Here is a 17,059-nt window from a genome sequence, read left to right on the forward strand (position 1 = left end):
CAACTTTCCCAGGAGAATGCATGGCGCGCCTCATGCTGGTGCAACGTCACGTCGGCCTCTGCGGCTACAGGCTCGCCCCACATAGTGCCCCTCCCTCCCCACGGCCTGAGTGAGCCAGAGCCCCTGAATCAGCGTCTCCTTTAACCCTGTCCTGTCTGAGCGAAGAACAGATTCCCTCCAGTGACCTATACGCAGAGGCGGGGCCAAATACAAAACTGAACCCCGGGAGCTGTGCGAACATAAAAGAGAAAGGGAAATCTCTCCCAGAAGCCTCAGGAGCAGTGGATTAAATCTCTACAATCAACTTGATGTACCCTGCATCTGTGGAATACCTGAATAGACAATGAATCATCCCAAATTGAGGAGGTGAACTTTGAGAGCAAGATTTATTATTTTTTCCCCTTTTCCTCTTTTTGTGAGTGTGTATGTGTATGCTTCTGTGGGACATTTTGTCTGTATAGCTTTGCTTTCACCATTTGTCCTAGGGTTCTTTCCGTCCGTTTTTTTTTCACTTAAAAAACTTTTTTTAAATTTTAATAACTTTATTTTATTTTATCTTACTTTATTTTCTGTTCTTTCAACCTCTTTCTTTCTTTCTTTCTAATTTTTCTCCCTTTTATTCTGAGCCGTGTGGACAAAAGACTCTTGGTGCTGCAGCGAGGAGTCAGTGCTGTGTTTCTGAGGTGGGAGAGCCAACTTCAGGACACTGGTCCATAAGAGACCTCCCAGCTCCACGTAATAATAAATGGTGAAAATCTCCCAGAGATCTCCATCTCAACACCAACACTGAGCTTCACTCAACGACGAGCAAGCTACAGTGCTGGACACCCTATGCCAAACAACTACAAAGACAGGAAGACAACCCCACCCATTAGCAGAGAGGCTGCCTAAAATCATAATAAGGCCACAGACACCCCAAAACACACCACCAGACTTGGACCTGCCAACGAGAAAGACAAGATACAGCCTCATTCACCAGAACGCAGGCACTAGTCCCCTCCACAAGGAAAACTACACAGCCCACTAAATCAACTTTAGCCACTGGGGACAGACACCAAAAACAACGGGAACTATGAACCTGCAGACTGCGAAAAGAAGACCCCAAACACAGTAAGATAAGCAAAATGAGAAGACAGAAAAACACACAGCAGATGAAGGAGGAAGGTAAAAACCCACCAGACCTAACAAACGAAGAGGAAATAAGCAGTCTACCAGAAAAAGAATTCAGAATAATGATAGTAAAGATGATCCAAAATCTTGGAAATAGAATAGACAAAATGCAAGAAACATTTAACAAGGACCTAGAAGAACTAAAGATGAAACAAGCAATGATGCACAACACAATGAATGAAATTGAAAATACTCTAGAAGGGATCAATAGCAGAATAACTGAGACAGAAGAACGGATAAGTAACCTGGAAGATAAAATAGTGGATATAACTACTGTAGAGCAGAAAAAAGAATGAAAAGAACTGAGGACAGTCTCAGAGACCTCTGGTACAACATTAAATGCACCAACATTCGAATTATAGGGGTCCCAGAAAAAGAAGAGAAAAAGAAAGGGACTGAGAAAATATTTGAAGAGATTATAGTTGAAAACTTCCCTAATATGGGAAAGGAAATAGTTAATCAAGTCCAGGAAGCACAGAGAGTACCATACAGGATAAATCCAAGGAGAAACACGCCAAGATACATATTAATCAAACTGTCAAAGTTAAATACAGGGTTTCCCTGGTAAGCAGTCATTGAGAGTCCACCTGCCGATGCAGGGGACATGGGAAGATCACACATGCAGGGGACACGGGAAGATCTCACATGCTGCAAAGTGGCTGGGCCGTGAGCCATCGCCACTGAGCCTACATATCCAGAGCCTGTGCTCTAAAATGGGAGAGGCCACAACAGTGAGAGGCCTGAGTACCGCAAAAAAAAAAAAAAAAAAAGAAAATGAAAAAGAAAAAATTAACTACAAAGAAAACATATTAAAAGCAGCAAGAGAAAACAACAAATAACACACAAGGGAATCCCCATATGGTTAACAGCTGATCTTTCAGCAGAAACTCTGCAAGCCAGAAGGGACTGGCAGGACATATTTAAAGTGATGAAGGAGAAAAACCTAGAACCAAGATTACTCTACCCAGCAAGGATCTCATTCGGATTTGATGGAGAAATTAAAAGCTTTACAGACAAGCAGAGGCTGAGAGAGTTCAGCACCACCAAAACAGCTTTACAACAAATGCTAAAGGATCTTCTCTAGACAAGAAACACAAGAGAAGGAAAAGACCTACCTTAACAAACCCAAAACAATTAAGAAAATGGGAATAGGAACATACATATCAATAATTACCTTAAATGTAAATGAATTAAATGCTCCCACCAAAACATACAGACTGGCTGAATGTATACAAAACAAGACCCATATATATGCTGTCTACAAGAGACCCACTACAGACCTAGAGACAAATACAGACTGAAAGTGAGGGGATGGAAAAAGGTATTCCATGCAAATGGAAACCAAAAGAAAGCTAGAGTATCAATTCTCATATCAAACAAAATAGACTTTAAAATAAAGACTATTAAAGAGACAAAGAAGGACACTACATAATGATTGATCCAAGAAGAAGATATAAAAATTGTAAATATTTATGCACCCAACATAGGAGCACCTCAATACATAAGGCAAATACTAACAGCCATAAAAGGGGAAATCGACACTAACACATTCATAGTAGGGGACTTTAACACTCCACTTTCACCAATGGACAGATCATCCAAGATGAAAATAAATAAGGAAACACCAGCTTTAAATGATACATTAAACAAGATGGACTTAATTGATATTTATAGGACATTCCCCCACAAAACAACAGACTACACATTTTTCTCAAGTGCTCATGGAACATTCTCCAGGATAGATCATATCTTGGGTCACAAACCAAGCCTTGGTAAATTTAAGAAAATTGAAGTTGAATCAAGTATCTTTTCTTCCACAATACTATGAGACTAGATATCAATTACAGAAAAAGATCTGTAAAAAATACAAACACGTGGAGGCTAAACAATGCACTACTTAATAACGAAGTGATCCCTGAAGAAATCAAAGAGGAAATCAAAAAATACCTAGAAACAAATGACAATGGATACACGACGACCCAAAACCTATGGGATGCAGCAAAAGCAGTTCTAAGAGGGAAGTTAATGACAATACAATCTTAAGAAACAGGAAACATCTCGAATAAACAACCTAAACTTGCACCTAAAGCAATTAGAGAAAGAAGAACAAAAAAACAGCAATGTTAGCAGAAGTAAATAAATCATAAAGATAAGATCAGAAATAAATGAAAAAGAAATGAAGGAAACGATAGCAAAGATCAATAAAACTAAAAGCTGGTTCTTTGAGAAGATATATAAAATTGATAAACCATTACACAGACTCATTACGAAAAAAAGGGAGAAGACTCAAATCAATAGAATTAGAAATGAAAAAGGAGAAGTAACAACTGACACTGCAGAAATACAAAAGATCATGAGAGGTTACTACAAGCAACTCTATGCCAATAAAATGGACAAGCTGGAAGAAATGGACAAATTCTTAGAAATGCACAACATGCCAAGACAGAATCAGGAAGAAATAGAAAATATGAACAAACCAATCACAAGCACTGAAATTGAAACTGATTAAAAATCTTCTGAGAAACAAAAGCCCAGGACCAGATGGCTTCACAGGCGAATTCTATCAAACATTTAGTGAAGAGCTAACACCTATCCTTCTCAAACTCTTCCAAAATATAGCAGAGGGAGGAACACTCCCAAACTCATTCTACGAGGCCAACATCACCTTGATACCAAAACCAGACAAGGATGTCACAAAGAAAGAAAACTACAGGCCAATATCACTGATGAACATAGATGCAAAAATCCTCAACAAAATACTAGCAAACAGAATCCAACAGCACATTAAGGATCATACACCATGATCAACTGGGGTTTATTCCAGGAATGCAAGGATTCTTCAATATATGCAAATCAAACAATGTGATATACCATATTAAAAAATTGAAGGAGAAAAACCATATGATCATCTCAATAGATGCAGAGAAAGCTTTTGACAAAATTCAACACCCATTAATGATAAAAACCCTCCAGAAAGTAGGCATAGAGGGAACTTTCCTCAACATAATAAAGGCCATATATGACAAACCCACAGCCAGCATCGTCCTCAATGGTGAAAAACTGAAAGCATTTCCACTAAGATAAGGAACAAGACAAGGTTGCCCTCTCTCACTACTGTTATTCAACATAGTTTTGGAAGTTTTAGCCACAGCAATCAGAGAAGAAAAGGAAATAAAAGGAATCCAAATCGGAAAAGAAGAAATAAAGCTGTCACTGTTTGCATATGACATGATACTATACATAGAGAATCTTAAAGATGCTACCAGAAAACTACTAGAGCTAATCAATGAATTTGGTAAAGTAGCAGGTAAAAAATTAATGCACAGAAATCTCTGGCATTCCTATACTCTAATGATGAAAAATCTGAAAGTGAAATCAAGAAAACACTCCCATTTACCATCGCAACAAAAAGCATAAAATATCTAGGAATAAACCTACCTAAGGAGACAAAAGACCTGTGTGCAGAAAATTATAAGACACTGATGAAAGAAATTAAAGATGATACAAATAGATGGAGAGATATACCATGTTCTTGGATTGGAAGAATCAACATTTTGAAAATGATGGTACTACGCAAAGCAATCTACAGATTCATGGCAATCCCTATCAAACTACCACTGGCATTTTTCACAGAACTAGAACAAAAAATTTCACATTTGTATGGAAACACAAAAGACCCTGAATAGCCAAAACAATCTTGAGAATGAAAAGCGGAGCTGGAGGAATGAGGCTCCCTGACTTCAGACTATACTACAAAGCTACAGTATTCAAGACAGTATGGTACTGGCAAAAACCAGAAAGATAGATCAATGGAACAGGATAGAAAGCCCAGAGATAAACCTACACACATATGGTCACCTTATCTTTGATAAAGGAGGCAGGAATGTACAGTGGAGAAAGGACAGCCTCTTCAATAAATGGTGCTGGGAAAACTGGACAGGTACATGTAAAAGTGTGAGATTAGACAATCCCTAACACCATACACAAAATAAGCTCAAAATGGATTAAAGACCTAAATGTAAGGCCAGAAACTATCAAACTCTTAGAGAAAAACATAGGCAGAACACTCTATGACATAAATCACAGCAAGATCCTTTTTGACCCATCTCCTAGAGAAATGGAAATAAAAACAAAAATAAAGAAGTGGGACCTAATGAAACTTCAAAGCTTTTGTACAGCAAAGGAAACCATAATCAAGACCAAAAGACAACCTTAGGAATGGGAGAAAATATTTGCAAATGAAGCAACTGACAAAGGATTAATCTCCAAAATTTACAAGCAGTTCATGCCGCTCAATAACAAAAAACAAACAACCCAATCCAAAAATGGGTGGAAGACCTAAATAGACATTTCTCAAAAGAAGATATACAGATTGCCAACATACACATGAAAGAATGCTCAACATCATTAATCATTAGAGAAATGCAAATCAAAACTACAGTGAGATATCATCTCACACCAGTCAGAATGGCCATCATAAAAAAATCTACAAACGATAAATGCTGGAGAGGGTGTGGAGAAAAGGGAACACTCTTGCACTGCTGGTGGGAATGTAAATTGATACAGCCACTATGGAGAACAGTATGGAGGTTCCTTTAAAAACTACAAATAGAACTACCATATGACCCAGCAATCCCACTACTGGACATATACCCTGAGAAAACCATAATTCAAAAAGAGTCATGTACCAAAATGTTCATTGCAGCTCTATTTACAATAGCCAGGACATGGATGCAACCTAAGTGTCCATCGACAGATGAATGGATAAAGAAGATGTGGCATATATATACAATGGAATATTACTCAGCCATAAAAGGAAACGAAATTGAGTTGTTTGTAGTGAAGTGGATGGACCTCTGTCTGTCATACAGAGTGAAGTAAGTCAGAAAGAGAAAGACAAATACCATATGCTAACACATATATATAGAATCTAAGAAAAAAAATGTCATGAAGAACCTAGGGGTAAGACAGGAATAAAGACACAGACCTACTAGAGAATGGACTTGAGGATATGGGGAGGGAGAAGGGTAAACTGTGACAATCAGTGAGAGAGTGGCATGGACATATATACACTAACAAACGTAAAATAGCTAGCTAGTAGGAAGCAGCCGCATAGCACAGGGAGATCAACTTGGTGCTTTGTGACCACCTAGAGGGGTGGGATTGTGAGGGTGGGAGGGAGGGAGACACAAGAGGGAAGAGATATGGGAACATATGTATATGTATAACTGATTCACTTTGTTATAAAGCAGAAACTAACACACCATTTTAAAGCAATTATACTCCAATAAAGATGTAAAAATATATATATATATTTGTGTTAGGACAGGTCAGGGGAAGCCATATAATTAGTTTTTTCATGTTTGTTTCTTATGAAAGAGTTTTGGTTGTTGTTGTGTTTTAAGCAACTCAGAATGAGATATATCAGACTCAGTTTTCAGCTCTTAACTAACAAAGTCACTAAATGGAAATTGCACACACCTGTGACTAGTCAAACATTGGCTATTTTGTATTACACAGAGCCAGAGACAGGAGGTAGCTGCAAAAACCAGGACTTGTGGCAAGATGTAGGGATTTGCTCAGGCCCCCAGAATTGTGAATAGCATTGATAGGACCTCAGTGTAGGGTCTCCAAAACCTAGCCTGAGAGAAAATGGTAAGCAGGCAGTGTGGCACCATGAAAAGAGCCAGATTCCAAACAGGAAGGCTGGTAAAAATCCAGCAAATGGCAGAAAACTTGACCAGAAACACAATCTGCTCTTTAGAAGGGGCAGGAGCTGCCTGCTCATACTAAGAGCATTTTCCATTCAACAAGCAGTTACTGAACTACATTTATTCATTTGTGTAGATATGTGAGTGAGGTACAGCCTATGGAGCTTACAGACAGCAGGATTCAAGCCAACTTTATGGACAATGACAGTTCACAGCATGCTGAGATGTATGCTCCAGGAAAAAGACAAAATGCTATGATTCCTCTGGAAAGGAAAATATGGCAGCATTCCAGAGGGAAGATAAAGAATAATGACACAAAACCTGTCCAATGTATTACAGTTATGATAATTTCTACAGAGTGGTATTGGCGCCAAATGCAACAAAAGGGATCAATGGAATAGAGTTAGTAGCCCCAAAACATATCCATGTGGAAATTTAGCTTGTAATAAAGATGACCTTCCCAAAGAAATACATGCAACAACTTGCCATCCACTCAGGAAAAGTTAAATTTAGATCATATGCCTAGCACCATAAATAAAATTGAATCCTAGACGGTTTAATGAGCTAAATGAACAAAAAACATATAAGTAATGAAAGAAACCATTTTTTAATGTTTTATAATCTTGGAGTGAGGAAAGGCATGGCATGAAACACAGAAGGTACAATGGAATAAGACTGAGTGACTTGATGACTATTTACATTTTTAAGTTTGTATATAGCAAATATACTTCAGCCTTTATTGTTATTATTAAATTCTTAAAACAAGCCTATTAGGTAGGATAACCCTGTTCTTACTGATAAAGAGATTGATGTTTAGAGAGATTTAACTCAGCCAGGACAATCCCACAGGCAGCTAAGAGCCCAGGCCACGCTCATTCACCAACCCTCACCCCCACCTCGCTCCTTAGTGACTGGTAACATTTTTCTCAAAATAACTCTCTGAAATCAGGGTTGAGTAGCAGGAATAATACCTTGTGTTTCATTCTGTCTTTTCAAAGTGTTTTCTCTGTTATTATCTCACTCTATTCCCAGTATAGCCCCTTGCAGTGGGAATACAGGGCAGCTACAATCATCTCCACTTCACAGACAAGGAAATTGAGGTCTGACAGTCAGTGGCCTGCCCGGGTCAGGAGTTTGTGGAGCAGAGATGTGGCTGGACTCCAAAGCCCTTTGTTCCTGGTAGAAACCTTTCTTCGTTCCATCCTGTGGTCTCTCTGGAACGCTTACTAATGTTTTAGTGTCTTCAGTAGTGAATAGCAAAACACCTACTGTTCCCAGATATTTAAATGTAAATGCACACATCCGACAAGAGAATAAGAATCAAACCCTCCCTCAAAGATCCAAATAGGAGGCTTCTTTCTGCCACCTTCTAGCTTCACACTTGAGTTCCATGGGTAATGTTACTGATGAGCAAAACTTCAATTAACTGTCAAAAGGAACATATTTCGGCAGCATTTCTGGGAGCAGTGGGAATGGGGAGAGGGCCGTGGGCTGTGCGTGGGAGCAGGAAGAAGCTGCACTCTGCTCACTATTCACCTCCTGTCTAAGCACATTTAATTCCTCTGTATTCACCCTTTCCTATGATGCTTGAATAGATTCTAACAACTGATATAACAAGTGGGTTAAGTGTGTATATATTCCCTGTAAGGGTACAAGCAGTTCCACTTAATTTATAATCATTTTTATTTCATTGAAAGACTCAGACAGTATCACAAGGTACTAATAATGTAAGTGTTCTATGGTATAGATTCACTTTATTGGAGATAATGGAGAGAGACTACAGAGGGCCCTTTCCACTGGAGTGGCAGTCAGGCAGGGTGTCATGAGATGGCATCATATATATAATGGGCCATGATCTTGACATAATTATGCTTTATGGATTTTAAAGGGATCTCCTCTCCTGGACCCCACCATTAGCAGCTTTCTCAAGGTGCTTGGCTCTGAGCAGAATGGTTCACAACAAGTTTGGGTAAACAGAGGATGAACCAGCCAAAGCTCTCTGGCCAGAGAGCTAGAAGGAATGACAGAGAGGCCACAGCCTCAGGTTCCATGTCATACACCTCCACCACTAATGTCTGTCAAGTTTTATCACTCCACTGAGATTATTCAACTTGCAAAATAGGGAAAAATAAAAGTACCTACACTTTGATGTTTTGTGACAATTGTATAAGAAAGTGGGTGCATAAGAAGCCTTCAGCTAATGTTAAGCATTACCATTATCATTATTTAATCTCCATATATTAGACCACAAATCTCAGCATATTTGCCTGGTTAAGAAAAAGGCAGTAAATTCACATATGTACTTTATTTTTCATCAATGGTAAAAAAAAAAACCTAACCTGCTTCACCTTGTAAGATTTTACAAAAAGGGTATATACTTCCAAACATATGTACAATAGATTTTTTTTTTTACACAATCAGAGGAACCAACAAAATATCCACAAATGTTACATGCTAATTGCTCATCAACTAGCTCCACACACTCTTTCATGGTTTTGCTTCACTGTCTCCACCTTCTCTTTGTGTAAAAGCACCACACTCAGAGCCAGTTGTTCCCCTGGCTCTTCTGCAGGTTTACATGCGGGCTGGATATCTTCCATTGGCTCATCCAGATCTGCTCACCATACTTTCTGCCCAGCTCTCTGGTGAAAGACTGCAGGTTCCCATATCCTCTGCTTCCCAGCCAAGAAGCACAGCAAAGGAGGAGAGCAAGGTCAGGTTATGCATCTTGTGACCCCCTCATTCAGGCTCCACAGAGGCACCACTCATCTCAAGGAGAGCTTCCCTACAGGCCCTCTCCTTCCAGGGTTCTGTCAATTGCTCCCTCCCCTTCTCCCTTAGGATCTGGGGGTGATAAGAGCTCCCTATGCAGCTGGTTTCCAGATTTCCCTACACCTCATCCACACTTTTGTAAATAGTCTCTTCTTGAATTAGCTTAACTATCTGTTTACTAACTGACATATTTTGCTTTGTCATGTGTCATGTGTCCTTTTGATATAAGACTTCCATTATATTAGTCAGCATTCTTGCAGTTGAAAATGATAAAAATCCAATTCAAACTAGTCTAAGTAAAAATATAATAACAAAAAGCAATGCAACCTTTGGGTATGAATCCAGGGGCTCAGACAAAGTCATAGGGACTCTGTTTCTCCATTTCTTATTTCTACTCTCCTCAGTAATGGATTCTCCCTAAGCAGTTTCATCCACATGGTAGCAAAGACAACTACCAATAATTGTGGACTTACACCATCCTCACAAAACAAATTTGAGTAAAAAGATAGTTCTTCTTTACCAGAAGTTCCAGCAGAAGTCCTGGGAGGGCTCTAATTGGTTTGTCTTGGGTCACCTGACCAGGGATGGTACCCTGATTGACCAGGTGTGAGTCAAATGCCTTGTAACTGGGAGATGGAGTGAGCCCCACCTGGACCACAAGGACTGAGAATAATGGGAAAAGAGGTAGTTCTATAAAGAGATGCTAGTCCGAGAAAATCTGCATATAACCATAAAGTTATAAACTCTTTTTTGATAACTCTGACTTTACAAAGTGACTCCAAAAGTCCTCAGAAATGTTGCATACACTCTCACTTCATCCCAACTTACACTTCCCCCTTCCTGTGTCAGAGTAGCATTGACATATATACACTACCAAATGTAAAATAGCTAGCTAGTGGGAAGCAGCTGCATAGCACATGGAGATCAGCTCAGTGCTTTGTGACCATCTAGAGAGGTGGGATAGGGAGTGTGGGAGAGAGACGCAAGATGGAGGGGATATGGGGATATATGTATACGTACAGCTGATTCACTTTGTTATACAGCAGAAACTAACACAACATTGTAAAGCAATTATACTCCAATAAAGATGTTTAAAAAAATGTAAATAAAAAGAATGTTACATACAAACCCCACATGGAGCTAGTCTCCTTTCCATACTCTTCTCTTAGGTGAGAGCTACCTTTTTCTCTTGTACAGAAAAGAACACCACCAAAGAACTATCAGGCAGGCACAGAGAGACCAAGGGATTTACATTCTTCATATCCCACAGCAAGACACCTGGTGAATTTAGATACATAGATGGATTCAGCCTACCTGCTCTGGGATGGTACTCTTTCAGGACCAAAGCTAATTCCTATGGCTCATACTGTACCCAGGAGATTTCCTGGGGCCAATGCTCATGAATGAAGTATGAAGGAAGGAGAAACAATTGCTACAGTAGGCCTTCTGAGGAAAAGGAGCACTTTAGGAGACAAGAGTTGAGTTCAGTGGCTCAAGTATGAAAGTCAAAGGATGTAGGGCATAAAATTTAATGAGCACCAAAAGACAATATTACCTACCAGGGACCTTGTGCACAATGGTCTAGATTCATGGGATCATACTGTGTGCCAGCCATTGTGCAGGTTCTGAGGTACAACAAAGTGGAAGGCAGCTAGCATCCCTGCACTCACTGAGCTCATGGGCAGAGAATCAAGCAGGTCAGGACAATGAATTGTGATAAGCACCTTGATAGAGGGCATACAGCTGCGGTGGGAACACACACAAGGGCATCTAACTGAAGCTGAAGGAATCAGTGAAGACTTCTCAAGGGAATGATGTCAAGGCCTAAAGGGGGAGGAAGAGTACAGCAGCAGGCCCAGGAGCCTGGAAGAAGAAAGAGCAGGGAGCAAAGGGAAAATTAAGAGTCCAGCATTCCTTCATTCTTCAATAAATGTTTATCAAGGGCCACTCTGAGCTAAGCATCAAGAGTGCAGTAGTGAACAGGCCAGATGCCTTCAGAGAGTTCATGGAAAATAATGAGGAAGCCAAAAATGGAGCAGTTAAGTACAGACTGTGGTGAATCCCGTGATAGAGAGAGAGTATGGAGATGAGGGATGGAAGGATTGCACAGTAAGACAGTGGTCAGGAAACATTTTTGGCAAAGCCTAGAGGATAAAGGTCAGCAGTCCTCTCAGAGCTGGGGAAGAGTGCATCAAAAAGAGGAAATGGTATGAGGGCAGAGAGGACTTGGTCCATTTGAAGAAGAGAGAATAGACCAATTTGAAGAAGAGAAAGGAGGCCAACATGTGTGGAGTGTAGAGAGCAAAGGAGTGGTTGGAGGTGAGGTGGGTAGGCTAATCTCATGAGGGGCCAGAAGGCCAAGGTTTCATTCCATGTACATGGGGAACCTGTGGGAAGCTTTAAATTGGGAGTTCTATGTTAGACAGATTGCTCTAGCTGCTTGGTGGAGAAAGGATTGTAGGAAGATCCATTAGGATGTTACCTTAGTAGTCCAGGAGAGAAATGACAGTGACATGAACACAGTTGGTGGTTGTAGAGAAAAAGAAGTGGTGTGATTGGAAATATATCCACAGGTAGAACCAGCAATACCAGCAGTACTGGGTGAGGGAAAAGTAAAAGGAAAAATAACTTGTACGTTGAGCACAAGTGGATTGAGCTGGAGTCCAACATATGTGACAAGTGTTGAGGGATGAGGCAGGCAGGTGTACAGAGTCAGATCAGAAAGCTCCTTAGACACCCTATTAAGGAGTACACTTTATCATGAGGGTGGTGGGGAACTCCCTGAAAAGTTTGGAGAGATTATTTTGTTGTTTTAGACATATCACTCTGGAGATCCTATTAGAAAGGGGAAGGAAGATGATGAGGGGAAAACTGGGATGAGGGGGTGCTGATGGGCTAATGCAGGCAGGGGTAGTGATGCCCTTTGAAATTTAAGCGGGTGTGTTGTTGTTGCCTCTTTTAGTGATATAGAGAGTATGAAGTGCACTTAGCACCTGGGAACCTGCCTGGTGGTTCATGCGCATCCCCATTAGGGGACTGAAGATAGAGATAGATCCTTGCGATGTCTCCACTCCCATCCCCACAATCAGGGGACTGCAGAATTCCATCCTCCTAGCAAGCCACACAGGACTCCACTTTCCTACCTAGTCTGACTGTAGGAAACTCCCCCAGGAAATACCAAGAAAAAGATCTTGCAAGGCAAGCTACTCCAGAAAGGGGGTAATACTAATTTATGGTAATTTCAAGTTTCAATTTCTTTTGTATTTTCTTTAACAATTGAATTTTTCTTTAAAGAAGTCAACATTAATTAAGCACTGTACTCCTACTCCCAGCAGTCTAATTATCACAACCCTGCAGTCTATTAAAAGTGCTGGATTCAAATGTTTGATTTTAACACCTGGCTTTCTAGGACACAGTTTTCTAAGTGTCCTACATTTGCTAATTGAAGGGGGGAAATGACCATTTTCTGGCTTAAATATTGCTTGAAAATAATCAGCCAGGTCCACCCCTCTCACCACACCCCTCTAACATCCCCACAGAATCCAGCCTCCAACCACATTGAGAGGTTTTCAGAGTTTATTCTGAAGCTCCACATCCTGACAGCACCACAAAAATCCCAGTTCCAGCTACCATGTGCTTTTATGTCCTGCCTAATGTATGAGATAAGGGCACTTGCAAGTTTGAGTCTTGGCCTTGCTACTTATCTCACTGGGATTTAATTACCTCAAAGAGTTTGTATATATTCCTCCTGCACTGTTGGTGGAATGTAAATTGGTGCAGCACTATGGAAAACAGTATGGAGGTTCCTCAAACTAAAAATAGAGCTACCATATGATCCAGCAATCCAACTTCTGGGCATATATTCAGAAAAGACAAAATGCAAAAAGATACACACATCCCAATGTTCATGGCAGCACTATTTACAATAGCCAAGACATGGAAACAATCCAAGTGCCCAAAAACAGATGATTGGTTTAAGAAGACGTGGTGTGTGTGTGTATATACATATATACATATATATATATATATAATATCATACTAAGTGAAATAAGTCAGACAAAGACAGACAGATATTATACAATATAACATGTGGAATCTAAAAACTAATACAAATGAATCTTTATACAAAACAGAAACAGAGGGACTTCCCTGGTGGTGCAGTGGTTAAGAATCTGCCTGCCAATGCAGGGACACAGGTTCGAGCCCTGGTCCAGGAGGATCCCACAGGCTGTGGAGCAACTGAGTCTGTGTGCTACAACTACTGAGCCTTTGCTCTAGAGCCCGGGAGCAACAACTACTGAACCTGCGTGCTGCAATTACTGAAGCCCACATGCCTAGAGCCCGTGCTCTGCAACAAGAGAAACCACCGCAGTGAGAAGCCCGCACACAGCCCCCACTCACCACAACTAGAGAAAAGCCTGCATGCAGCAACAAAAACCCAACACAGCCAAAAATAAATAAATAAATATTTTTTAAAATAAATAAAATTTAAAACAAACAAACAAACAGAAACAGACTCACAGACATAGAAAACAAACTAACGGTTACCAAAGGGAAAGAAAGACAGGTAGGGACAAATTAGGAGTATGGGATTAATAGATACACACCACTATATATAACATAGATAAACAACAAGAATTTACTGTACAGCACAGGGAACTATACTCAATGTCTTATAATAGTCTGTAATGGAAAAGAATCTGAATATATATATATATGTATAACTGAATCACTTTGCTGTACACCTAAAACTAACACACTCTTGTAAATCAACTATACTTCAAATAAATAAATAAATAAATAAAGAGTTGATATGTTATGCGAGTTAACCTATTTACACATTTAGAACAGTCTTAGAAATTGGTAAGAGCTATAGAAGTGTTTGCTATTATTATTATTAGTCCTATTTTTACAACTCTACTAAGGCTTCCTCAGGGGAGATATGATTGGTCACTTGCTCTGTGATGTGAATTTAAGTCACCAGTTTGCTCTCTCATGGGAATCTGCAATAAAGCCCTAGTCTTAACAGTGAAGCAAAAAGACATCTCAGGCTGAAGGGAGGTGGAGAGAAGGCCCCACAGGAGTGAGTTTTTCTGCCTGAGGGAAGCTTCCTGGGTGAGCTCTGTGTGCCTGGCCCCCACACAGAGGGAGCCTGGCCTGCATTCGCTTGCCCATCTCCAGTCAGAGGAGCCGCCCCTGATGAAGCAGCTGAGGAGCCTACTGTGCTGGAGCTGAGGCTCTCAGGGGAGGAGTGAGTGTGAGAAATGCTCCATTCCCACTGATTTTTCAATCAGAAGATCCAGAGAGGAGTTACTTAATTTCAGCATTTTGTGAATTTGGTGTCATTTGGAAGGAAAAATATCTACACACACACACACACACACACACACACACACACAGATGCACACAAACATTCGGCTCAACTCTGAGCAAAGGTACCCAGAGCAGGAGGAATATTCGTGGGCTATGAACATGTGAACAGGTAGTAGAAACCTCTTATTAATCCAGCCGCCCAGAGTGAAGCAGGAATGTCACCAGCCAGAACACCAGCAGAGGTTACTGGCCCTTCTGGAGTCTGCAGAGCCTTGGGCAGGAGCAGGGCAGGAGGCTCCATCTCTCAGCTGGAGGCCAGGCCAGCCAGGCACAAAGGCAGCTACAAAGCCCTAGATCAGAGCAGAAAAATGTAGAGCGACAGAGTCGGGGACTTTTATGTTAATGAACCTAAGCCATGATGGATCACTGTTTAGAAAAATAATTTGGGTTTTCTTTCTTTTTCTTTTTTATTCAGTCAGTGATTTAATTATGAGAAAAGTGAATAGTGTTAAAGCTGTGTGAGGTACCAATTGTCCCAGAGGCCTGAAAGAGTGAATACAGCTACACATTGTAATGAAACTTAGTGGAGCGCCTTCTAGCCGCTGGTTTAAAGCACTCAGCTATGCTTTTGGAGAGGCATAAACAATGCAAAAACCTATAATTGCTGTGTCAGTCATGAAATCCATGCAGAATACCAAGTACTGAGCTTCCTGGCATTGGAAGGGGGCACACAGCTACACTGTGATCTGCTGGGAGGACCCCAGGGACTGGATGGCTGTTTGTCCCCAGCACCCGCAGGACACCTGGCCAGTCCCTGGCCTCCATCACCCCCCAGACATGCTGGCAATCACAACCCACCTGCCCCATTTCTCACTACTCACAGAGCTGGCAGAGATGGGGCTTAGGTCATACCTTGCTTTCTCAGCTGCACCTGGAGGCCTCTAACCAGTGGCTTCCTGGACATCATCCTCCCTAGAGCAGGATTGAATAAAAATAAAATGAGTACCACGTGTGTCATTTTAAATGTTCTAGTAACCAGTAACTACATTAAAAAAACAGTAAAAAAGAACAGGTGAAATTAATTGTAATGGTATATTTTATTTGACCTAGTATATCCAAAATATTGTAATTTCAGCATGTAATTAATATAAAAAAGTAGTAATGAAATATTTGACATTTTTGTACTAAGTATTTGAAATCAGGCATGTGTACTTGAGTACATCTTGATCAGACTAGCCACATTTCTAGTTCTCAATAACCACATGTAGCTAATGGAACAGCCCAGCTCAGGGAACAAAATAGACCACTGCTTCCCTGAGTCACCTTGCATCCCAGGCCCCATGGGCGGGCCCTGTGAGCCTGGAACCCGCATGCACCCCAACGTAGAGGAGAACCCATCCTGGCTCGGGAGGTCCCAATCATCTGTCTGCCTGGCATCACCCCTGGGCCTCCCCCATCTGCCCAGCAATACTGAAACCTCTCCAAGCTGGAGAAAATGGCCCAGAGGGCCCAAGCCAGCTCTTGCAACTTGCTGAGGTTGGAGAAAAGACTTCTCTGTGTATAATGGCAGCAACTAAGAACCCAAGGAGACCAGAGGTTCAACAAAGATGTGGGATTCTGGAGGCTGGGAGAAAGGAATGTCAGGGACTTTTACCCAGGGCCTCTGGAGATAGAGGCAGGGAGGCATGGGACTCGCAGATAGCTTGTGTGTCTAGCTGTCCACAGGAGGGTCTGCCCAAAACACCTCGGGGCCTGGCATGTTATTCACATTAGAAGTGGAGCCTTGATAGCCCCTCTCACGAGGTACAGGAGGAGGTAGAGCTGCTCTCTGCCCCCACCCCTCCTGCCAGGCAGCAGAGGAGCTTTTCTTGAAATGCTATTCAGCCTGCCCTCTGCTCCCCTGCAGACCCCCACCCAACAAAGAGGCCCCACTGGGCAGTTTCATTTCCAGTGGTGTAAATCACTGTGGTTGGTGTTCCAGGTGAGAGGAGAGAGGGGCCCAGCCTCTCCACTCTCAGGGAAGAGCTGAAAACCCCACACATTCTTGTCTTTCCCTGGTGGATCAGCTTAAAGAAGAGTCCCCTTCTGCCCTC

This window comes from Phocoena phocoena, chromosome 20 (assembly GCF_963924675.1).
Source record: "Phocoena phocoena chromosome 20, mPhoPho1.1, whole genome shotgun sequence".
NCBI classification, from domain to species: Eukaryota; Metazoa; Chordata; class Mammalia; order Artiodactyla; family Phocoenidae; genus Phocoena; species Phocoena phocoena.